Below are 24,631 nucleotides of genomic sequence, written 5' to 3'. Positions count from 1 at the left end.
AGGAACCTACTAGAAATGCAGACTTTCAGGCCATAAGCCAAACCAATTGAAACCTGGATTCTAGGAATGGAACTTTTTTTTTCTTTATATTTTATTTTATTTAATGAACATAAATTTCCAAAGTACAGTTTATGGATTACAATAGCTTCCCCCCCCATAACTTCCCTCCCACCCACAACACTCCCCTCTCCCACTCCCTCTCCCTTTCCGTTCACATCAAGATTAATTTTCAATTATCTTTATATACAGAAGATCAATTTAGCATATATTAAGTAAAGATTTCCACAGTTTACACCCACACAGAAACACAAAGTGTAAAATACTATTTGAGTACTAGTTATAGCATTAATTAAACACCTGAGAATAATTGTGTATTAATTACAGAGTTCAACCAATAGTTTTAAGTAGAGCATAAAAAATACTAAAAGAGTAAAGTATTAAGTTCTTTTTTTGTTTGTTATATAGTTATTTTTTTATTTAATAAATGTGAATTTACAAAGTGCAAATTGTATATTTTTGTGGCTTCCCACCCCCCAAACCTCCCTCCCTCCAGTGGCCCTCCCCTCTCACACTCCCTCTCCCATCCTGCCCTTCATCGAGTTTCATTTTCAATTACCTTCATATACTGAAGATCAACTTAGTATATACTAAGCAAGGATTTCAACAGGCTGCACTCACACAACCACACAAGGTATAGGGTATTGTTCGACTAGTAGTGTGTTGTTTTTTTTTTTTTTTTTTTTTTTTTTTTTTTTTTTTTTTTTTTTTTGACAGGCAGAGTGGACAGTGAGAGAGAGAGACAGAGAGAAAGGTCTTCCTTTGCCGTTGGTTCACCCTCCAATGGCCGCCGCGGCCGGCGCGCTGCGGCCGGCGCACCGTGCTGATCCGATGGCAGGAGCCAGGAGCCAGGTGCTTTTTTCCTGGTCTCCCATGGGGTGCAGGGCCCAAGCACTTGGGCCATCCTCCACTGCACTCCCTGGCCACAGCAGAGGGCTGGCCTGGAAGAGGGGCAACCGGGACAGAATCCGGCGCCCCGACCGGGACTAGAACCTGGTGTGCCGGCGCCGCTAGGCGGAGGATTAGCCTAGTGAGCCGCTGCGCCGGCCTAGTAGTGTTGTTTTTGAGTTTCATAGTTAAACACATTAAGGACAGAGATCCTGCGTGGGGAGCATGTACCCAGTGACTCCCGTCTGATGCATGTGGAAGTTTGAGAACCACTGGATTGCTTTATAGTTTAGTTCCAGGAGCTATTTGATAATATAAAATCTCTTATGTTTATCTAGAACTGTCTTGTCCAGTACAGAAGCCACTAGCCACAGGCAGTTATTTTAATTTTACTAAAACTAAGTAAAAATTAAAATTCAGTTTCTTAGTTGCACTAGCCACATCGAACATGTTTCAGTAATAATATTTGTGGCTAGTGGCACCTGTCCCAGATAATACAGATAAAACATTTCTACCAGGCACAGCACTGTGATGTAACAGGTTAAGCCTCCGCCTGCAATGCTGGCATTCCATATGGGTGCCAGTTCAAGACCTGGCTGCCTCACTTCTGATCCAGCTCTCTGCTAGTGCACCTGCAAAAGCAGTGGAAGATAGCCTAAGTGTTTGGGCTCCTGCACCCACATGTGAGACCCAGAAGAAGCTCCTGGCTTTGGCCTGGCCCAGCCCCAACTGTTGCAGCCATTTGGGGAGTCATCCAATGGGTGGAAGATCTCTATGTCTTTCTCTTTGTCTCTCTTCCTCTCTTTGTAACTCTGCATTTCAAATATTTTTTTAAAGATTTATTTTATTTATTGAAAGAGCCACAGAGAGAGGTAGAGACAGAGAAGTCTCCCATCCAGTGGTTCACTCCCCAGTTGGCCTCACTGGTAATGGCTCATCCAAAGCCAGGAGCCAGGAATCTCTTCCGGGTCTCCCACATGGGAGCAGGGACCACAGGACTTGGGCCATCTTCCACTGCCCTCCCAGGCCACAGCAGAGAGCTGGATCGGGAAAGGAGCAGCCAGGGCTTCAACCTGCTATGCCACAGCGCCAGCCCCCAAATAAATCTTGAAAAAAATTGTTTTCTTGTCATCTCAGAAAATTCTATTAAATATGTACTGCTGAGCTCAGAGAAATAGCCCTCACACTTTAGCCTGAATCGCATCATCCACAGGACTTGGGGAAATACAGATTACTGGGCCCTTTCCCAGAGTTTCTGATTCAGTAGTTGGGGTAGGGCTAGAAAGTTTATACTTCCAGCATGCCTGCCAGGAGATGTCCCTGCTGCTGGTCCTGGGGTATTCTGACAACTGTTAGTCTAAACTAAAGACTGTTGATCTGAAATCTGTATACTTCCAAAATACTCTGAGCCCATATATTGTAGGTTACAATATACAGGGCTTGTGGCTTTAATAGATTCTCAAGTGGTTCAGAAAAAAACTTGTAGGTGTGATTATCAGAAAATCTAATAGCTATTTAAATCACAAGGACATTGATACTGTTGTAGGTAAGTAGTTTCAGGATCTTCCAGTGGCTCAGGGAAAATCAGACACTTGAATTCCCCTCAAACCTCTTCTGGTTTTTTTTTTCTCTTACAACTAGGTCACATACATTGAGTCCAAGCAAAGGAGAGTAGGATTTGTATAATTGCCTTGGAGCAGTTTTGACTCAATCCCTGGGGAAGAGAGAGGGCTCATTCTCTCTTCCCTGAGGCTGCATAACCTCCACCTCTTCTCAGAACAAAATACTCACATTAGTTCTGTAACAAGGGTGAAGCCTATTGGTTTACAGCGTCTAGACTGCATCCCTTGAGCTCATTGTCCAGACATGCTTAAGCCCTGCTGGACTCTGTCCCCTCTTGCCTTAGGGCAGGTTCTGTGGAGCCATTCTGGCCAACAACAGTGGGTTGAGGAGGGGTAGAATTCAAGAACCTGATCCAGGCCTCTGCGAGTCAAGATCAAGACAGCCTTAAAAGCTAATTCTACTCTGACTATGACCCCCAATTCATTTTTTTTTTTTTTTAAGATTTACTTATTTATTTGAAAGGCAGAGTTACAGAGAGACAGAGAGGATCTTCCATCCCCTGGGTCACTACCCAAATGGGTGCAGTGGCTGGAGCCAGGCTGAACCGAAGCCAGGAGCCAGGAGCTTCTAGTTCTCCCATGTGAGTGCAGGGGCCATCCTCTGCTGCTTTCCCAGGCCATCAGCAGGGAGCTGGGTCGGTAGTGGAGCAACCAGGACTCAAACTGGAGCCCATATGGGATGCCAGTACTGCAGCACCAGCCCCTGTGGCCCCCCAGTTCTAAAAAGGGCTCTTGTCTGGTCCCTTTGGGCCCAATACTCACTGAAGTCCTTGGACTTTGTTCCTTAGGGCCTCTCATTATTTTTTCTCTCACCAGACCTCTTAGAACGAGAGTCCTGGTCCTGAATTCTGAGGACAAACATGTGGATTCTGCAGCCACACTTCCAGATCCCTGCCTCCTTCCTTGCTGAAATCCCTGCTGCTTCCCCCTCATTAGCATGCTTTAGGTACTCCACTTCACTAAGCAAGGAGATCATGTGTAAAAATGTACAGCATGGGGGTCTTCCCTGCAGAAATTGTAAATGAAGCACTGGGAGTTAATGAACTTATTGAAGGAGAACATATGAGAAAAAAATGCTGTGAGAACCCACCACAACCTGCTGAGTCAAACTAAGAGCATGATCATCTATTTTTATCTGTAAACTCTGTGGGTACTGTGAATTCAAGACTGATAATCAATAAGAATCAGTAGATACTATGTTCTGAGGATCAAGAACCCTCGCCGGGCTCAGACCCTAACTAGACTTTTTCCAGGTTCTTTTCTTCTTGTGTATAAGAATATAGCCAGGAGACGTGGGTAGAGATGAACAGAAAAACAGGATATATTGAAACACAAAGGGATGATGGACACTCAAGACACGAGTGCAGGCAACTTCTCAGGGGAAAGTTGTTTACCCAGGCTGGGGTCCTCCTTTGATAGGGTGAAGGGTGGGCTGCAGCACACAGGGCTTCCAGGAAGGTGTCATGGCATCTGTGCCTGATGCAGATTGAGGCTCAGCTGCATGATGAGGGGTGGGTGTGCTAAGGCTTCAGTCATCTTGAATTGACATGGAAGATTATGGGATTGGGCGGTACATGTGGCTTGGGTTTTAGCAGTCCTTAATTCCTTGTCCCTCTCCGACTCCCTCCACAGCCCACATTGTTAACAGTGTTACCTGTGGCCCTGGCATCCAGCGAGATAAAAGAGATGGTGCTGCTGAACTGGCAGAGCTCTCAGCCTGGGTCCCTAACTCCAGGCCAGATCCGCTTTTACCTGTGTGTTACAGTTCCATACCAAATTATATACGTAGAATTACAGAGGAGCGCGCATTGGGTCTCATGGTGAAGATTTCAGTTAAGATGCCTGTGTCCCACACATGGAGCCCCAGGGTTTGATTCCAGATCTGGCTCCTGAGTGCGGCTTGCTGCTGATGGTGCAGACCTGGGAGGCAGCAGGTAGTGGCTCAAATGGTTGAGTCCCCGTCATCCATATGGAGGCCCTGGATGGAGTGCCTGGCTCAGTCCTAAGGATGGTTAGCATTTGGAGCAGTGAGCCAGCAGAGGGGAACTCACTGTCTCTCAAATAAATCATTTTTTAAAATAAAAAATTCCACTTAAAAAAAAAAAGAGAGCCCCTTCCAAGTACTGTCATTGAACTCAAGGACTAGAATACAAGTGTGTACCTCCCCGTTACAGGAGAGCAGAGGCTGCTACCCTGCTTCTCAGCCTGGTCATGAGCCTACTGGTCAAGAGCCTACCGCTGCCTGAGGACACCAGTACTCAGTTGTTTATGACAAAAGCCCCACTCCTCTGCTTCCTCTAGAAGCTTCTTCCGCAACTCCCCTCCCCCACCCTCAGGTCAGAAGTGGACACAAGGGGGAGTGTTTGGGTTCCCCTGACGCCTGTGCGTCTGTCTTCCTCTCACACCCTCGTGCAGGACGTCTAGGGAATTTGTGTTTTCCAAAGTTGCTTCCCAGAAACACTTTGGCAGAGTGTAGTTTGGGGAGGAGGCTTTAGTTAACTGAGCACAAAAGCACATGTTCCTGTGGTGAATTCTTAAACGTGTGCAAAAGGGGATCACAGGAGCTTTGGGGCAACTGCAGCTCAGACTAAATCAGGAATGGAAATGAGGAACAACCAGAACCCAGCACGATGTGCTTTAAATCATTTGATCCCTGACAGTCAGTAACACACACTCAGGATTATGACAGGTGTGCAGTGTGTGCTTGCGTGTACTTTTCAAAGTTCCTATTTGGTATTTATAATTTACAGCTGCCTGGTTTTCTAGTACAGAGCTCAGAGAAGCTTGGCCGCTGAGCAATAAGCAGGCAGCAGAGCCCCCTCCAGGAGGAAGCGCTTGAGACCCTGAAGGTTTGGGAACAACATGATTTTTGATTAGAATCAGAGGGCCTTTGTGAAAAGCTGAAAAACATGATCAGTCCGGCCTTCAGAGCTTCTGGCAGGAAGGTGACTTGCCAGTCTCGCAGTGACCGGGGTTAACCGCAGAGCCCAGGTCCCTTTCCCCTCTGTCCACGGCGTGAGTCCCCTTCTGCAGTCTGGAGCTGCGTTTCCGGGGTTTCTTGTCAAGGTGCAGTTAGTGCAGCTCAAGCCCTGTTCTCCTGGACAGTGCCTGGATTCAGGGAAGATGGACCACAGCTGGTCGGAGCGAGGAAGATGGTCAGTTTGCTTAAACTTTCAGCGTGACCCATTTGCCTGACTTTCTCCATGGTGGTGAATGAAGACAGAGACAGCAGATTGTTTGCCAAGGCAGACAAAGAGAATAAAAGTGAGGTGGTGCCATTTGTTTTTGCCTTTAAGAAGAAGGCTATTACAAAACTTTGTTTTTGTTTTTGTTTTGTTTTTTTTACCTCTGTCATCTGTGATCCATTCGCCTGTTCAGCCAAGATATTTTGGCTTTTTTACTCTGGGAAACCAGTGGGTGGGTAAATATGGAGGAGCCAAGAGTTAGCAAAATACCAGCTGATGCTGGAACAAAGTCAGAGGATTCTCTGGGCCCCACACGCTGGGGTGTAGTCACCCCCAGGCCCCTCTGGAAAAGACTTCCCAAGCTTGATGAGGAAAATCTACAGGAAGTCTTCCGCACTCTGGGCAGTCCAGCTTTGCCTCTGTGAGGATGCCCTAAGCACATCAGATAATACCCTAAGCAACAGATAATACCATGGTCCTTGAAGTCAGCTTTACCTGGTCTGATTCCAGCTCCATCACTGAATCCAGATCTACTGTTTGCTTCCCAGGTGATTTTTGATGAATTCTTTAAACCTTCTGCTCTTGGTTCTTCATCTGCAATAGCGGCAATAATGTCTACCTTACCAAATGCATTAGAATTACATAGGGGGCCGGCGCCGCGGCTCACTAGGCTAATCCTCCACCTAGCGGCGCCGGCACACCGGGTTCTAGTCCCGGTCGGGGTGCCGGATTCTGTCCCGGTTGCCCCTCTTCCAGGCCAGCTCTCTGCTGTGGCCAGGGAATGCAGTGGAGGATGGCCCAAGTGCTCGGGCCCTGCACCCCATGGGAGACCAGGAGAAGTACCTGGCTCCTGCCATCGGATCAGCGCGGTGCGCCGGCCACAGCGGCCATTGGAGGGTGAACCAATGGCAAAGGAAGACCTTTCTCTCTGTCTCTCTCTCTCACTGTCCACTCTGCCTGTCCAAAAAAAAAAAAAAAAAAATACATAGGGAACGTGTATCCAGTGTGTAGCGCCTTGTCAAACACCTGGTGACACTCAGAACCTCTGCGGTTTGTGTGGCGCTCTCTGCTCTCCGTGGAGATGGGAGGTGGCAGCTTGCTAACTTGACCCTAGCAGCAGTCGGAGTGACAAACACTTGCCCCCCTGACACTCTGTCCCTCCTTTGTCCCCACCTCCACTGTCACTGTAAATTGGTTTATGCTTTATATGACTGCAGTCACACAGTGGGTACACATTTTGGCTTCTTTTACTTACAATAATTTTTAGATATGTCCATGTTTTTGCATGTGTCCTTTTCATTGCTGAGTAGATACAGCCCATGTGCATAGATAATTTTCAATAAAGCTGATATGAATATTTATTTGAAAATCTTTATGTGGGTATATATTTTCATTTCTCCTGGATATAACTGGGAGTCACATAGCTGAGTCATAGGGTGCTTGTTAAGCTTTTGAAGAAACTACCCAATAGTTTTACAAACTAACTGTACTATTTTACTTTCCAACAACAGTGTATGTTATTTTCAGTTGCTCCACATTTTCACTAGCACTTGGTATGATCAGCCTTTTTAATTTTATTCATTCCACTGAGTTTATAGACAATGATATGTTTTTTAGCCTGAGCTTCCCTGATATCTAACGACCCTTTTTTGTATGCTAACTATTCTTTTTCATATTTTCTTTTTTTAAATAGACCTACAGTGTTGAAACCAAGAGCCTGAGCCCAATAGTTGGTCATGCCATCAGCAGATTTATTTACTTGCTTATTTGAGAGTCAGAGTGACACAGGGAGAGAGGCAGAGAGATCTTCTGTCCGCTGGTTTACTCCTCAGATGGCTGCAACAGCCACGGCTACCCCAGGTTAAAGCCAGGACCCAGGAGCATCCCCTGTGTCTCCCACATGGGTTGCAGAATCCCAAACACTTGGGCCATCTTCCTCTGCTTTTTCCTGGTTCATTAGCAGGGAACTGGATGGGAAGTAGAGCATCCAGGACACACACTAGCACCCATATGGGTTGCTGGCATCGTAGGCAGAGGCTTTACCCACTACGTTACAATGCTGGCCTCCTACATGTTTTCTTTTGTGTAGAACCTGTTCAAATCTTTTGTCCATTTTAAAGGATTTGTATTTGGGGGTGCTGGCTTTGTGGTACAGCTGGTTAAGCTGCTGCTTGCAACACTGACTTTCCATATCCAGGCATCCAAATGCTACCTCAAGTCCTGTGCTCTGCTTCTGATCCAGCTCCCTGCTAATGTGCCTGAGACGTCAGCAGATGATGGCACAATTACTTGGGCCCCTGCCACCCATGTAGGAGACAAGGATGCAGTTCCAGGCTCCTGGCTTTGGCCATTGCAGCCATTTGGGGAGTGTACCAGTGAACTGAAGATTTCTCGATCTCTCCCTCTCATCACTCTGTAAGGTAGATTGATTGATAGATAAATCTTTTTTTTAATGTATTGTTTATCTTCTTGTTGAGTTGTGAGAGTTCTTTCCATGACAGCAGTTTTTCATAAGACAGAAATCTTTGAAAATTTTCTTCCAGTTTGTGAATATGAATATGTTCTCTCAGTCTGTGGCATGCCTTTTCATTTTCTAGGTGGCACCATTTGAGGAGCAAAAAAGTTATGCTGCTAAAGTCCATTTTTTCTATTTTTTTGTGATTTTTTTTTCCCTTTTTTGTTTACTTCAAAGTCACAGAGATTTTTCTTTCTTTCTTTTTTTTTTCTACTAGAAATTTTAGTTTTGGGAGGCAGAGAGATACAGATGACAGATCTCCCTCTTGCTGGTTCACTCCCCAAATGCCTGCAACAGCTAGCGTGGAAGTAGGCCAAAGCCAGGAGCTAAGAACTCAGGCCTGGTCTCCCAGGGGTGACAGGACCCCAACTACTTGAGCCTTACCTGCTACTTCTCAGGCTGTGCCTTAGCCGGAAGCTGGAATCAGGAATTGGAAGCGGAGCCAGGAGTTGAACCCAGGCACTCTGATATGGGATATAGGCATCCCAGGCAGCATGATAACTGCTTTGCCAAGTGCGTGCCCCTATTATCTCCATTTTAACGATGAAGGAAACAAGATTCAAAGATAATTTGCATAGATCATACAGCCAAGATTCAAGATTCCGAACCTGTGCATGTTTAACCAAGATTCATGATTGTCCAACTGCAATGCCCATATTTCTTCAGCCCTATCACGCTTGCACTGAGTTCTCAATGTTCAGTGTAGATCTGTCTTAAAAATACCCAGCTGTACTCTAGGAAGAGGCTATAGAAATGTGAGGTGGCACTACTGTTGTAAAGATACTAATTTCCTCAAACCTGGTCTTGGGCATTAGCCGCAGCAAGGGTGTTAGAAGTCAGACCAGGACTTCCATGTCGGGCCCTATGCTTGTGCCTTAGATCACAGAAGCTATGAATACAACTGTCTTGATAAGAAGTCTAGTTCTGAGTTTTTTTTTTTTCCATTTGACAGCTGGTGCATCAGAAATACCAGGTTAAGTGCCTGGCCACACAGTGAGTCCACTATGTTTGGCTTGAGTTTTATTTTTGGAAAACAAATAATGAGTCAGCCTCCTCTCCTCTTTACTCTTTTTTTTTCTTTTTTTTTTTTTTTTGACAGGCAGAGTGGACAGTGAGAGAGAGAGAGACAGAGAGAAAGGTCTTCCTTTGCCATTGGTTCACCCTCCAATGGCCGCCGCGGCCGGCGCACCGCACTGATCCGATGGCAGGAGCCAGGTACTTATCCTGGTCTCCCATGGGATGCAGGGCCCAAGGACTTGGGCCATCCTCCACTGCACTCCCTGGCCACAGCAGAGAGCTGGCCTGGAAGAGGGGCAACCGGGACAGAATCCAGTGCCCCGACCGGGACTAGAACCTGGTATGCCGGTGCCGCAAGGCGGAGGATTAGCCTAGTGAGCTGCAGCGCCAGCCCTCTTTACTCTTTTTTGTCATCTCTCTTCTCTCTCCCTCCCCGTCTCTCCGCACACTTCCTCCCCGTCTCTCTCTCTTTCTCTCTGCCTCCTCCTGTGTCTCTCTCTTCCTCTCCCTGTCTCTCCCCCACCCCCACCTCCTCTCCACCCCTTCTGAATTCTCTTATGGGTTGTGGTCACACTAGGTAAGTAGTCTTTTCCGTCAAACCTCTCTTAAGCCTCTCTGAGAGTCATGTGAGAGAAGTCTGCTGCCTGTGACATCAACGCCTCTCTTGAAGGAAGGTCTGTTTAAGGCTGTTCACATTTACCACTCGGAAGGTTATCTCAGAGTCTTAGCAGGAATAGTTAGGATTCTTTCATTTCTCGAAATAAAGTGGGGAGGGGTGTAAAGAGAACAGCCTGTGCCCCTGTGCTCTTATTTCTCACAGTGTAGCTTCAGCGAATTCACTGCACTGCGGCCTCTCTTTGTGAGACAGTGTGTTGCAGGGAGAAGAGTGTGGGACTTTGAGAAGTACCTGGATTAGAATCCCTGCTCCAGTATTTACACAGTTAGCAGATCACTCAACCTCTAGGAAGTTCGACTTCCTTGTCTACCAAATGGGAATAACAAGTGCTTTATGGGTTTGTTATAGGATGTCTGCACAGTGTCCGGCCCAGGTGTATGTTTATATTGTTTTTTCCCCATTCTCTCTCATTAGATCCCTTTCTGAGGAGTAAGGAAATGAGCTACTCAGTCTGAATGAGGGGTTGTTGGAGACTTACAAAGGATTTTTTTTTTTTAAATACAAAGCCCTGCTTAAGGTGCTGAACAGATACACTGCTTTCTCTTAGGTTGATTTGGGCAGTGCCATGTCAAAGCCCAGCCACTGAGGTGAAGCCTTGCTGTCATTCTGCCTGTTCTTTTCCTTGCAGCTGTCAAGTAGATTGGCCTGGGTCTCTGCAAGCAAACTTGACTGTCTGCAAAGCAGTTATTTGCTAGTGAGAAGCTTATCTTAAGGGTACAAGGGTGAGTTGGGAAAAGGGAAGAGAAAAAGACGCCTGTCTAATACAGAAGACAATTGGATACAGGCTTATTAGCTATTTTGGGAAGCTATTCCTTTATCTTCCAGAATCTAAATACCAGTCTGTTTATCAACTGGTAGGTTGAGGGCCTCCAGCTGTCCTTGTTTTCCTCTTTCCCTTTCCATGTCGGTCTGGGAGGCTGGCCTCTGCTTCCCCTTTGCCAGCTAAGGACGCTGTAGCCCCTACGTTACTGTTCACAAGCCTGCATGTCCTTTGAGATAGGGCCAGGGCTCAGCTGTTCTAGGAAGCCTCTCTTGATTGTTCTGCCCATTGACAGTCTAGAGACTACCCTAAATCTTTCAGGTATCCTTGAGAATCTGAACCTGTGCATGTTTAATCAGTTACCAATGGTGTGTGTTGGGGAATGGAGGCTGGCTAGACATGCAGATCAGAGTTAGCACTGGTAACCAGCATGCATGCTTGACTCTGCCCTATGCCTCTTCTGTCTTCTCAGCTGGACCCCCAAACCCTTCCCTGATGGCCCTTCAGAAGCCAGGCGATTGTTTAGCCGGAACTACTCCTAAAAGTAAATAAATCTGGCTCAGTTTCCATTCCATTTGCCCAGCCTTCAAACTGTCTCACAACTTTGGTTACACTTTATTTCACTTAACAATAAAATACTTGTTATAAGCTTTAGGGGAAATTTAATGGCTGCAATGTGACTCTCATGAAACCACTTTGTGCTGCCAGTTCAGCGATACGAAACCTGTGACACTAGAAAGAGAATGTTCCAAATATCCAGATCAAACAGAGTTCCTTTCTGTATTCTGTCACCTGCTACATTTTCTTTGCTTTGTGTTTATTGCACTGTCTTCACTTCACTCTTCTCTTTCCTTGGAGGTTTTTTTTTTTAATATATATATAAAGATTTATTTATTTTTTGAAAGGCAGAGTTAAACAGATACAGAGGTCTTCCATCTGCTGGTTCACTCCCCAGTTGGCTGCAACCGCCGGAGCTGCGCCGATCAGGAGCCAGGAGCTTCTTCCGTGTCCCCCACGGTGGGTGCAGGGGCCCAAGGACTTGGGCCATCTTCTACTGCTTTCCCAGGCCATAGCAGAGAGCTCAAGTACTTGGGCCCCACCCATGTACCAGACCCAGATGGACTTCTGGGCTCTTCTTGGCTTCTGCCTGACACAGCCCTAGCTGTTGTGAGCATTTAGGAAATGAACCAGCAGATGGAAAGTCTCTCTATGTATTTGTCAGTTTGCCTCTCAATAAAATAAATGAAAAATTTTAATGCATTATTAAAATTTTATCTTTTTTACTTCATAAATATGGTTACTTAGAAGTTTTACTTTTTGTTTTTATTTATTTACTTGAAAGGCGTAGAGAGTATGAGACAAATAAAGTGGTCCCATCTACCGGCTCACTCCCTAGATGTGCACAATGGCTGGCAGGAACCCGGAATGTAAACCAGGTAGGTAGCAGGAATCCGAACGACTGGAGCCATCACTACTGCCTTCCAGCATCTGTGTTTGCAGGAAGCTAGAGTCATGAGCTGAGAATTGAAGCAAGGCACATTGAATTGAAACAAGGATGTGAGATGTGGACATCTTACCCAGTATCTTAAACAGGCAAAATGCCTACTCTTCTAGCAGCTTTAAAATAACCTAGGGGGGGCTGGCGCTGTTGCGTAGGGAGTAAAGCCGCCACCTGTAGTGCCGCCATCCCATCTGGGCACCGATTCGAATCCCAGCTGCTCCACTCCCTATCCAGCTCTCTGCTGTGGCCTAGGAAAGCAGTAGAAGATGGCCTAAGTCCTTGGGTGCCTGCACCCACATGGGAGACCTGGAAGAAACTCCTGGTTCCTGGCTTCGGAACAGCTCAGCTCTGGCCTTTGCGGCCAGTTGGGAAGTGAACCAGTGGATGGAAGACCTCTCTCTCTCTTTCTGCCTATGCCTTCAAATAAATAAATAACTCTTTAAAAAAAAAATTCAACAAATGGGAAGAGCGAAGGAGTACCAGAATGTGTCAAGCCTCTCTCTCCCCTCCCTACTGTCTTCTGAGTGTCTGTAAACTCCTCTTTCTTAAAAAAAGAAGAAGAAGAAGTCACTTATGTGCCTCATACTGCATTTCTGTTGGACAGTGCTGCTGTAAATCCCAATCTCAGGCCTCAGTAAGGAACAGCGTCGGCTGCTGCAGGGAGCTTTCTTTCCCTGTGTTCCTGACCTAGCTTCCTTCATTTCAGATGTCTGTAGATGGATCAGTGTTGTAGTGTATCGACAGTGTAGTCCCTCTAACAATATAATCCCATCTACCTTCCGTCTTTTGGAGAATACTGAAAAGTTCTAGTTGCTTTTATTCCCTTATTTCTCTCTCTGTACTCTAAGCGCAGTTATTACTTTTTTTTTCTAAAAATTTCTTGTATTTATTTGAAAGGCAGAGCCACAGAGAGAGAGAGGGAGAGACAGAGAGAGAGAGAGAGAGATCCCTCATCCGCTAGCTTATCCCCCAGATGGCCCCAGTGGATGAGGAGGCAGGAGCTTCATATGGGTGTCCCACATGGGTGGAGGAGCCCAGCAACCCGGGCCATTCTTTCACTGCCTTTCCCAAGCCATCAGCAAGGAACCGGATCAGAAATGGAGCAGCCAGGACTCAAACTGGTGCCCATATGGGATGCTGGTGCTGCAGGCTGTGGCCCAACCTGCCACGCCACTTTATCCCTTCTTGTCCTACGCTGCCACATATTTGGGATTTGTGAAGAAGGGGAGATAAATATATTTACAATCTATTGACTGGGAAACAGAAGAGTTTACACATTTTTATCTTGAACAATAGTGTGACAGTCATGTTCACACATAAGTCCATCTGCCTCTCTAGATATTTCCTCAGGATGGATTTCTATAAATAGATATACCAGCTCTGGTTATATTAATTTGCCTAAGCTTTTCATAAACATATTGGCATACTGACTCCCCCCAAAAGTACTAATGTTCTTAGCAGTTTATTTAATAAAAGACGAGAGCAGTGACCCAAGAGGTGTCCACGTTCACAGGGGCCTTTAGCTCAGCTTCTGTGGCAAATATGTCCTCTTTTCTGAATCACTTAACTTTTCTGAGGCTGCATCTTCTTGGCTGTAAAATTGGGACAATCATGGCCTGGAGTAATGTACACAAAATCACACTGAAAGCAATATTTTCATTAATTTAATCTCAGCAAGTGTTTGAGCGCCTTCTACTTGTGCTAGTTCCATGTGCTGTGCTAGGAACTATGGACTGTGACCTTAAAGCTTAATTTCTTTTAAAAGGGTTAGAGTTGGAGATCAGACATATTCCTAAGAAGCTACCACACAGGTCTTTTTGTGGTATGTGATAAGAGATACATAACAAAGTTTAGGAGTTTAGATGAGGGAGAGCTTGCATTCCATTAAAAAGATCAAGGACAACAGCTTGGGTGAGGTAACATTTCAGGTAGGCCTTGAAGGAGTCAGATGGAGGAAAGATGAAGTGTGTGGGATGACCTTGGGCAAAGGCTTAGGGAGGGGATCAAAACAGCTCAGTTGAGAGCATTCACTAGAGTGTAAACAAAAGGCAAGAAAAACTAAAATTGTGGGTTGAAATTTTTGTTTCTTCAAATGTAACTCCCCATATTCAGAAAGTGGAGTCTTCAAGAAGTTCATAGAAAATATATATTATGCAAAAACTATACATGGCTTTCAAAATTAATTTGCACCAAAATAAACCTATCTTTTATTTCCATTTTCCCACAAACTTTTTGAAGTCCTTTGTATTTCTGCTGTTTAAGAGAAGGCAAAGAGAAGTCATTTGAGTCTGTTTTAGCTGTGGCTAGAATTTGTTAGATGAGGTTTGTCTTGTCCGTAGGAACAAGGATACAGTATACGCTGGCCTTCCTCTAAGGCGTCTTTAACATTTCTAATGCTGCTTCACATTGTACTTATCTAGTCAGGTGCTAAATTGTGTCAGATTTTGAGGATCAGAGGCTGGCATTGTAGTGTAGTAAGTAAAGCTGCTGCCTACAATTCTGGCATCCCGTAAGGGTGCGTGGTTCATGTCTTGGTTGCTCTACTTCCGATCCAGGTTCCTGGTAATGCTCTAGGAAAGCAGCATAAGATGACCCAGGTGCTTGGGCCCCTGTCACCCAAGTGAAGCATGTTGCAGCCAACTGGGGAGTGAACCCGCAGGTGAAAGATCTCTATTTCTTTGTCTCTCTCTGTAATTCTGACTTTCAAATAAATAAATCTTCTTCTTCTTTTTTTTTTTTTTTTTTTTTTTTGGACAGGCAGAGTGGACAGTGAGAGAGACAGAGAGACAGAGAGAAAGGTCATCCTTTACCGTTAGTTCACCCCCCAATGGCTGCTGCGGCCGGTGCACTGCGCTGATCTGAAGGCAGGAGCCAGGTGCTTCTCCTGGTCTCCCATGGGGTGCAGGGCCCAAGGACTTGGGCCATCCTCCACTGCCTTCCCGGGCCACAGCAGAGAGCTGGCCTGGAAGAGGGGCAACCGGGACAGAATCCGGCGCCCCGACCGGGACTAGAACCCGGTGTGCTGGCGCTGCAGGCAGAGGATTAGCCTAGTGAGCCGCGGTGCCTTTTTTTTTTTTTTTTTAAGAAATTTTGAGATTGAGTTGGAGGAAGAAGATCCCTGAAGAGGAATAACTGAGGTAAAGGACAGGCTGACAATAAAGAGAAGCTAGTGAGGGCATTAGACCCCCAGTGTTGTCATGGAAAAGGAAGAAGATTTATAAAACAAAGACAAGGATTCTGCCTTCCATCCTTCTTTCTCTCTGTCTCCTTCCTGGAGTTCACTTTGTTCTCAACAGTTGTTTGATAGTTTTAGGTTTTTTTCTGACAATCAAGACCCGTTCTGGGTAGCACCCTCCCTGCTCTCTACTGTTATCATCAGCAACATCCAAGAATTCTCTTTCTTGTTTATTGTGAAATGAAGTGAAATTCCTATGCCTGGCATGTAGCTGGCCCAAGCTTTACTTGGGGTGCTAGCTTGTATTTGCCAGTTTACATTGTACCCCGTTACTTTAATCTTGCTTCTGTGGTTGAACCTCTCTCATCCACTTTTTTTTAAGATTTATTTTTTAATTTGAAAGAGTTACAGAGACAGAGAGAGAGAGAGAGAAATATCTTCCATCCCCTGGTTTACTCCTCAGATGTCCACAAGGGCCAGGACTGAGCCAAGCGGGAGCCAGGAGCTTCATATGGGTCTCCCACTCAGGCAAGAAGCACTCAAGCAAGTGAGCCATCCTTTGCTGCTTTTCCCAGTCCATTAGCAGGGAGCTGGATCAGAAGTGGAATGGCCAGGACACAAACTGGCACCTTTATGGGATGCTGGCATTGCCGGCAGTGCATAACCACTATGCCATAACTCCAGGCCCTCTCATCCACTTTTTAAAAAAGTTTGTTTATTTCAAATGTTTGTTTTTACCTACTTGAAAGGCGGAGCAGTAAAGTGAGGAAAGAGAGAAAGATCTCCCACTCACTTATTTACTCCCCAAATGCCTGCAATAGCCAGGACTGGGCCAGGCCAAAGCTGGGAGCCTGGAACATTCAGGACTCCATGTGAGTAGCAAGAACCCAAGCAGTTGAGCCATCATCATCATCATCTTCTTTTTAAAGATTTATTTATTTATTTGAAAGTTAGAATTATAGAGAGAGATCTTCTACCCACTGGTTCACTCCCCAGATGGCCACAATGACCAGCACTGCTCAGGGTCAAAGCCAGGATCCAGGAGCTTCCTCCTGGTCTCCCATGTGGGTGCAGGGGCCCAAGCACTTGGGCCATCCTCTGTGCTTTCCCAAGCACACTAGCAGGGAACTGGATTGGAAGTGGAGCAGCTGGGACACAACCCGGTATCCATATGGAACACCAGGGTCCCAGGCAGTAGCTTTACCCATTATGCCACAACACTGGCCCCAGTTGAGTCAAATTCTGCTGCCCCCCAGATATGACGGGAGTTACCCATTAGACACACTGAATAATCATTGCCTTTGAATATGCTGAGTGGAATCACTATTAGACACTGGGATTGTGGATTAGGTAGCACTTAGGTGCAACTCCATTATGTTGCCAAATGTAGACAATGAAAGAGGCAACCCTAGTGGTGCTGAGCTAGGATCATAAGCTCTAGGACTGCTGATGGTTTCTTACAGGTTTTGTGAGGAGAATAGCCACCTTACCTAGGACCAGAATTTGTGTGTAGGTGTTTAGTCTAGGATCTCTGACGCAGTAACTGCCTTCGCTTTTCTCCCTTTGCCAGGGAGCTTCCTTTTTACTCATTTCCCCATCTCTGCTTCTTAAAATCTTGTCCAACCCTTGCTTAGCTCTTACATCACATCTCCAGTAAAGCTTTTCCAGTGTTCCCCAAATGTGAGAGATAGGGGTTTTCCTTTTCATCTTTGCTTTGTGAGATTTTAGACTTTTGAATAAACTTCTAAGTAGTAGAGGGAATGGTACAGAAAAGGGTAGGAATAGGAAGAAAATAATGTGGTATTTGGGAGCAGGAAAATAAAGGTCAGGGAGAGACTATGCAAATGGAGCATAGAAAAGTATCTAGTATTAACCGCAAAAAAGGGGACTACCCACTCTTACTCCTTTAGAACTGGCTACCAGTATTTCAGATAACCCTGAGTTTTCAGAATTTGATGCTATGTTTTAATTAGAATTGGGCAGTCTATAGACTTTATGGAAAGCTTAGTTTGATCAGAATAGTAAACCTCCAGAATTAAGTTAACCTCGTGAGCTTTGAAGGGAACCAAAGATGGTCAGTGCAACTGCTTGTTCTTTCATTTACCGTTTCACACCTGGTCCAGTCAGGAAACCTCATTGAAAAACAATTTTCTCTTAAAACAAAACAACAGCAGCAAAAAAACCCACAGCTAGGAAAGCACTCCTTTGCTATAAAGCTGCAAGGATTCCTGTATTGGAACTGATTGTTCCATTTGTAGAATTTAGAATTTTGTAGATGGATAGAATCTCAGTTGAATAGAATCTTCAAAAGGAATCAAAAGACTCTTGCTTTCTGTATGAACAGAATCCATCCACAAAACAGGTTTTCTTGACCTATGAGGAATGATTTCAGACAATTAGCTAAGTGGTTGAGGAAGGTGACCTATCAGCTTTGCAGAGGGACTTCTTTCCTAGCAGTCCACATAAGAACACATCTTAAGCCTTTCATGGACAGCCACAAGCAGCCCCGTTCATCGTGCCCTGTGATGGCCAGTCATGCCCCCAGCAAGAATGAGTTTCACTTAAGAGTGCAGCTATGAAAACCTTAACAGCTGCAAACAGCTTCTCACTGCCACCACCAGCTCATTGTTGTTTTGGGCCTTGAAATGTTTCTGAATGATTTTCCAGTTTGCTCTGTTGTAAGAGAATAGGTAACCCTCAAGAAATAGCTTGCTGTTTATTTTTAAGTGTTATCACTTACCAGATAGATGCTTGGTATGTTGAAATGACACTTTTGTGTAGAGAAAAAATGGCAGGACTCACTTGAAACTATCTTAAAACCCCAAATGTGTGCCAAAAAAAAAAAAAAAAAAAAAAAGAGCAAAGTTTCTCTTGGTAATTCAAATGCAAAGGAAATTCAGAAGGAGAGAAGGGGATAGACTTGTCAAGAAGAGAAGTGTGAGAAAATAACTGATGCAAGTCAGTAGGTTGAATCCTTATGCCTCTAATCAGAGCCAGTGAAGTTGGAGATACCGGTTGGTTGGTTGGCTGGTTTTCAAAGATTTATTTAGTTTATCTGAAAGAGATACAAAGAGAGGGAAAGGCAGGAGAAAGATCTTCCATATGCTGGTCCACTACCCAAATGACTACAGTAACTGGTGCTGGACCAGGCCAAAGCCAGGAACCTGGAACTTCTTCCTACTCTCCCACATGGATGGTAGGGGCCCAAATATTTGGGCATCTTCTGCTGCTTTCTCAGGTGCATTAGCAGGGAGCTGGATCAGAAGTGGAGCAGCTGGAACTCCAACCTATGCTCATATGAGATAGTGGGATTGTAGGTGGTATCTTAACCTGCAGTGCCACAACGTCAGCTCCTAAAGACAGAGTTTTTAAACATATTATTAAGATAGACCCAGAATGTGGGGCCAGTGCTATAGCATAATGGGTTAAGCTGCCACCTGCAGTGCTGGCTCCCATATGGGCATTGGTTCAAGTCCCAACTGCTCCGCTTCCTATCCAGCTCCCTGTTAATGTGTCTGGGGAAACATTGGAGGTTGGCCCACTGTACCATGTGGGAGACCCTGCTGAAGCTCCTGGCTCCTGGCTTTTGCCTGGCTCAGCCCCGGCTGTTGCGGTCATCTGCAGAGTAAACCAGCAGATGGACTTGTCAGTGTGTCTGTCTATCTGTCTCTCTCTCTCTCTGTCTCAATGCCTTTCAAATAACTAAAATAAATCTTTTTTTTTTAAAGATATACCCAGAACGTAAAGTTTTATAATAGGAATAGCCATGTGCATCTTAAGATGAATAGAACCTCAAACAAGGACTGGACATGAAGATACCCAATTTTTTTTAGTACTGTGAGTGTCCTTATTGGTGCAGTAGTTAAGAGTCGGGGCTTTGGATCTGTAATACATAATCTTGAATTCTTTTTCTGTCACCTGCCTAACTTGGCCAACCACATTGTAAGTTTATATCTCAAGAATATTTTCAGTTTATGTAAGAAAAAAGCTGATTGATAGTGGTTTAAATAAATAGTTTGTCTTTCTCATAAGAAATCTGAGATAAGCAGTTGCTGCTTTTGGTTTAGATGCTGGGGTAGAGAACCTTTTTACTGCCAAAGGCCATTTGTATATTTGTAACATCATTTGCGGGCCATACAGAAGTATCTGCTTAAAAATTACCCTGCTGTAGATTCATTGAATTCCGAGTCCCTCCTGTGGTTACCGTGGCAGGGCCAGATCAGATGATTTTGCAGGCCCTACACAGCCTGTGGGCCAGACCTCCCCTGGTCCTTGTGGAGACTTAGTGCTGTGATCAAGGATTCTTATTCTGTCTTCTCATCTAGCTCTCTAGTACATTGGCTTTCAACCTCATGGTAGCAGTAAGATAAAAAACTCCCAAGATCCCCTGGAAGTTTTCTACTTTTGTCATACTGTCCAGAACTCTGACATGGGGTACCTCTATTCAGAAGGGAGACTGGGGAAGTAAATATTCTGCTTCTCTATAGTGTATAATGAAGTTAAACAAGGAAGAGGGGGATTGTGAATAAGTATTATTTTACCCAGCCAATAGTGTGGCATCTGATACAACTTTCAAATAATATTAAATACTATTAAGATGTTAGTGATGATGTTGACAGATAACTTACTTCATTGTGCCCTTCTGAAGATTTGAGTAATATGATACTTAACATTTTATACCTTATGAACTGCTTATATACCCATAATGTGTTTATTGTGGTTATTGTTATATATCTTTAGAAGTTCCTTGATGATTGCTCCAAAGAAGAAAGGTCAACCAGGCAAGATAGCATAGTTCAAGGCTTCCTGTTGCCTTGGCCCAGCACCAGGTCTGTTGCTTACAAACCCTTCCCAGACCACCCAGAACCATAACAGTGGTTCACCCCTCTACTCTCCTCATTTTATTTAGGCTGTTTATTTGTTGCTTCATGTTTTAAAAATACATATGGCTTCTTAGCTAGGTTTGGCACTCCTTTATTACAGGAGCTACATAAAATATGCCTTATGGAATTTTGGGAGGAACTCAGTTATTCATTTTTTGGCAAAAGGTTTTCTGTTTCTCATTGCTAGCTGGAGTTTGTAGGATAGCTGTGGGGGAATGATTAGAATTACTTTTTGTTTCGGGAGAATTTTTTTTTTTTTGACAGGCAGAGTGGACAGTGAAAGAGAGAGAGAGAGAGAGAGAGAGAGAAAGGTCTTCCTTTGCTGTTGGTTCACCCTCCAATGGCCAGCGCGGCCGGCGCACCGTGCTGATCCAAAGGCAGGAGCCAGGTGCTTCTCCTGGTCTCCCATAGGGTGCAGGGCCCAAGGACTTGGGCCATCCTCCACTGCACTCCCGGGCCACAGCAGAGAGCTGGCCTGGAAGAGGGGCAACCGAGACAGAATCTGGCGCCCTGACCGGGGCTAGAACCCAGTATGCCAGCACTGCAAGGTGGAGGATTTGCCTATTTTTTTTTTTTTTTTGACAGGCAGAGTGAACAGTGAGAGAGAGAGACAGAGAGAAAGGTCTTCCTTTTGCTGTTGGTTCACCCTCCAATGGCCGCCGCGGCCAGTGTGCTGCGGCCGGTGCACTGCGCTGATCTGATGGCAGGAGCCAGGAGCCAGGTGCTTTTCCTGGTCTCCCATGGGGTACAGGGCCCAAGCACCTGGGCCATCCTCCACTGCACTCCCTGGCCACAGCAGAGGGCTGGCCTGGAAGAGGGGCAACCGGGACAGAATCCGGTGCCCTGACCGGGACTAGAACCCGGTGTGCCGGAGCCGCTAGGCGGAGGATTAGCCTAGTGAGCCATGGCGCCGGCCTGGGAGAATTTTTTTAAGATATGCAAACTTAATGCATTTCATACATACAACTTTAGGAACAGTGATTCTTCACACTCTACCCACACTCCCACCTTCTTTTCTCCTCCCTCTTCTATTCCCATTCTTATTTTTTACTAAGATCTATTTTCAATTAACTTTACACACATAAGATTAACCCTATACTAAGTAAAGAGTTCTGTGTATATTGTTGTTGAGGTGTGTTTCTTGTAGGCAGCAAATAGATGGGCCGTGTTTTTTAATTCATTCAACCAGTCTGTATCTTTTAACTGGAGAGTTGAGGCCATTTACATTCAAGGTGACTTTTAATAGGTAATGACTTGGCCCTGCCATTTTTCTATAAACATTCCTACTTACTTTGGATTTCCTTTGTACTTTTACTGGGAGATTTTCTGCCTTCACCTCCTTTTATAAAATTGACCTTATTTCTGTGTGTAGTACATCCTTAAGCATCGTTTGTAAGGCTGGACGAGTGGTGATAAATTCTTTCAATTTCTGTTATGGAATGTCTTTATTTTATCTTCATTCATAAATGAGAGCTTTGCAGGCTACAGTTTTCTAGGTTGACAGCTCTTCTCTTTTATATATATATATATTTATATATATTTTTTTTTATTATTTTTTGACAGGCAGAGTGGACAGTGAGAGAGAGAGAGACAGAGAGAAAGGTCTTCCTTTGCCGTTGGTTCACCCTCCAATGGCCGGCGCGCTGTGGCCGGCGCACCGCGCTGATCTGATGGCAGGAGCCAGGAGCCAGGTGCTTTTCCTGGTCTCCCATGGGGTGCAGGGCCCAAGCACTTGGGCCATCCTCCACTGCACTCCCGGGCCACAGCAGAGAGCTGGCCTGGAAGAGAGGCAACCGGGACAGAATCCGGCGCCCCGAATGATTCCGCAGTGTTTTCACAGTCCGTCCCAGCACGCAAGCCTCCCGTCATTTCTCCCAGGCAGACGCCTGGGCTCCCTCCAGCTGGTTGCTGGGCTCACAGACACAAGCTGGTGCAGCTGTTACATATGTCCAAAATGGCACCCACCTCAGCTAGTTAAAGGACACTGGTCTGGGTGCTCGGAGAGACAGAGAGCGACATGCCCCTACCCCCCCTTTTTTCCTCTAGGTTGGCAGGTACACTGTCCCCCATCGGGCTCCAAGCCAGGCTCACACCAGCTCTTCTCACAGCTTTATCGCTAGTGGCTTGGGCAGCTGCAGTCTGATCTCACCTCACTCTCCAAAGCTAAGGCTCTCGGCTGCTGGAGTCCTGAATTGTGCACATCCACACCCTCCACGTGGATCCACAGTGTCCCTCTAATTTGCATGGAGTTTCCTCTGCAGCTTTCTCCCTAACTCTTCCGTGAGATTTCACCCTCTACTTTATTTTTTTTTAACTATCTTCTCTTGGACTAGAGCAGTAGTCCCTTTCTATTCTGCCCTGAGAGAATTTTAATTTCTTTTGTTCAGTACTCTGCCATTCTCTAACTTTCATCTTCTTTTTTTCAATAGATATCCACAGACCATTCTTTTTTTTTTTTTTTTTTTTTTTTTTTTTTTTTTTTTTTGAGAGTTAAAGTTACAGACAATGAGAGGAAGAGACAGAGAGAAAGGTCTTTCTTCTGTTTGTTCACTCCCCAAATGGCTGCTACGGCCGAAGCTGTGCCGATCCGAAGCCAGGAGCCAGGAGCTTCTTCACAGTCTGTCATACGAGTGCAGGGGGCCAAGCACTTGGGCCATCTTTTACTGCTTTCCCAGGCCATAGCAGAGAGCTGGATTGGAAGAGCAGCAGCCAGGACTCGAACCGGTGTCCATATGGGATGCCGGCACCACAGGCGGAGGATTAACCTACTGCGCCACAGTGCCGGCCCCTGACTTCCATCTTCTTGCCCTTACCCCCTAAGAGAATGATATGGATTGTCAGGGGATGAAGTATATTAATCCATTTTTTATTATTTTCTCTCCTCTTCTTAAGTCCTAAAACATTTTATAAATTTATTTTCATTTTATTTGAAAGATGAAGAAGGGGGAAGGAGGGCGAGGCAGTGACAGAGACAGAGAGATCTCCCTTCTGCTGGTTCACTCCCCAGATGCATCTGCAACAGCTGGGGTTGGACCAGGCTAAAGTCAGGAACCTGGAACTCAATCCAGGTTTCCTACATGGGTGACAGCAGCCAATGAACTTGACTTGTGCTGCCTCCCAGGATCCTCATTAGCAGGATGCTAGAATTGGAAGTGGAGCCAGGTCTCAAACCCAGGCACTATGATTTCAGGCATTCCAAGCTGTATCTGAGCCAGTATACCAAATGCCAATACCATGATTCTGACTTAGCTTTGCCATACTTTGTTTATTGTTTCTTTTCGTTTTGTTTGAAATGCAAGGAAGGGGAATGGAGAGAGAGAGTTTCCCATCCACTTGTTTATTCCCCAAATGCCCACCACTTGTCCTGTACCAAAGCCAGGATAGGAACTGAATCTGGGTCTCCCAGGTGGGTGTCAGGGACTCAACTTACTGGAGCAGTCACCTGCTCCCTGCCAGGATGCATACTTGCAGGAAGTAGGGTTGGAAATGGAGCAGGGATTTGAACTTGGGTACTTTGATGGGCAGGGGGAGGTGCAAGGATCCTAAGCAGTGTCTTAACCACTGCACCAAATGCCTGTCCCTGCCCCACTTCCTCATAGGGCACAACCTCCTGACTCCTCAGTACTGTATCTGAGACTGAAGCAAAAAGGAAACCCTAGGAAAGTAGCTTCTGTTGCCTTTTACAGATTCTGCTGCTGCCTTTGTTTCTTTTCAGTTCTTGGTTTAAGAAGCAAATAGTATTGGATGAGGAAATCAAACGCATTGATTGAAATCTACACTGAGGTGTAAATGATTATCTGATCTTCTGCTAAGGCTGAATGTTAAGCATGTGTAGGGGTCTTAAGACCCAAAGATATTAAATGAACACTTAGCAAGGAGTATTAAAGCTGATTATCCAATCTAAATTTAAAGCTTGATTTATTTTATTTTAAAGGCAGAGTTACAGAGACGGAGAGAAATCTTCCATCCACTGCTTCACTCCCCAAATGTTTGCAATGACCAGGGCTAAGCCAGGCCAAAGTCAGAAACCAGGAGCTTCATCTGGGTCTCCTATGAGGATACAGGCGCCCAAGCACTTGGGCCATATTCTGCTGCTTTCTGCGTGCATTAGCAGGGAGCTGGATCAGAAGTGGAACAGTGGGTACTTGAACCAGCAGCTATATCAGATGCCAGTGTCACGGGCAGCAGCCCAACCCATTAATGCCACAATGCCATCCCCCCAATCTTAGGTTCTTTCGCCAGTGTTCCCCACTAATGCTATAGTCATCAAAAGCCCACAGTGAAATGTAGATGCCAGAGTTACCACAGATTCTGAGCAGTTGAATCCAGTGTCTGTCTTCTCTGTATCATGA

General features: G+C 45.4%; 1 protein-coding gene across 1 annotated transcript in view; it reads left to right on the top strand.

Annotated features, from left to right (window-relative positions):
• The window catches only part of GAB2 (GRB2 associated binding protein 2), a 187,056-nt gene that overhangs the window by 59,362 nt on the left and 103,063 nt on the right, over window positions 1-24,631 (top strand). The gene's annotated exons all lie outside the window — the stretch shown is intronic.

The sequence above is a fragment of the Oryctolagus cuniculus genome, chromosome 1 (genome assembly GCF_964237555.1).
Source record: "Oryctolagus cuniculus chromosome 1, mOryCun1.1, whole genome shotgun sequence".
NCBI classification, from domain to species: domain Eukaryota; kingdom Metazoa; phylum Chordata; class Mammalia; order Lagomorpha; family Leporidae; genus Oryctolagus; species Oryctolagus cuniculus.
Note: the sequence above shows the minus strand (reverse complement) of the source record. Positions and strands in the feature narration are given on the sequence as shown.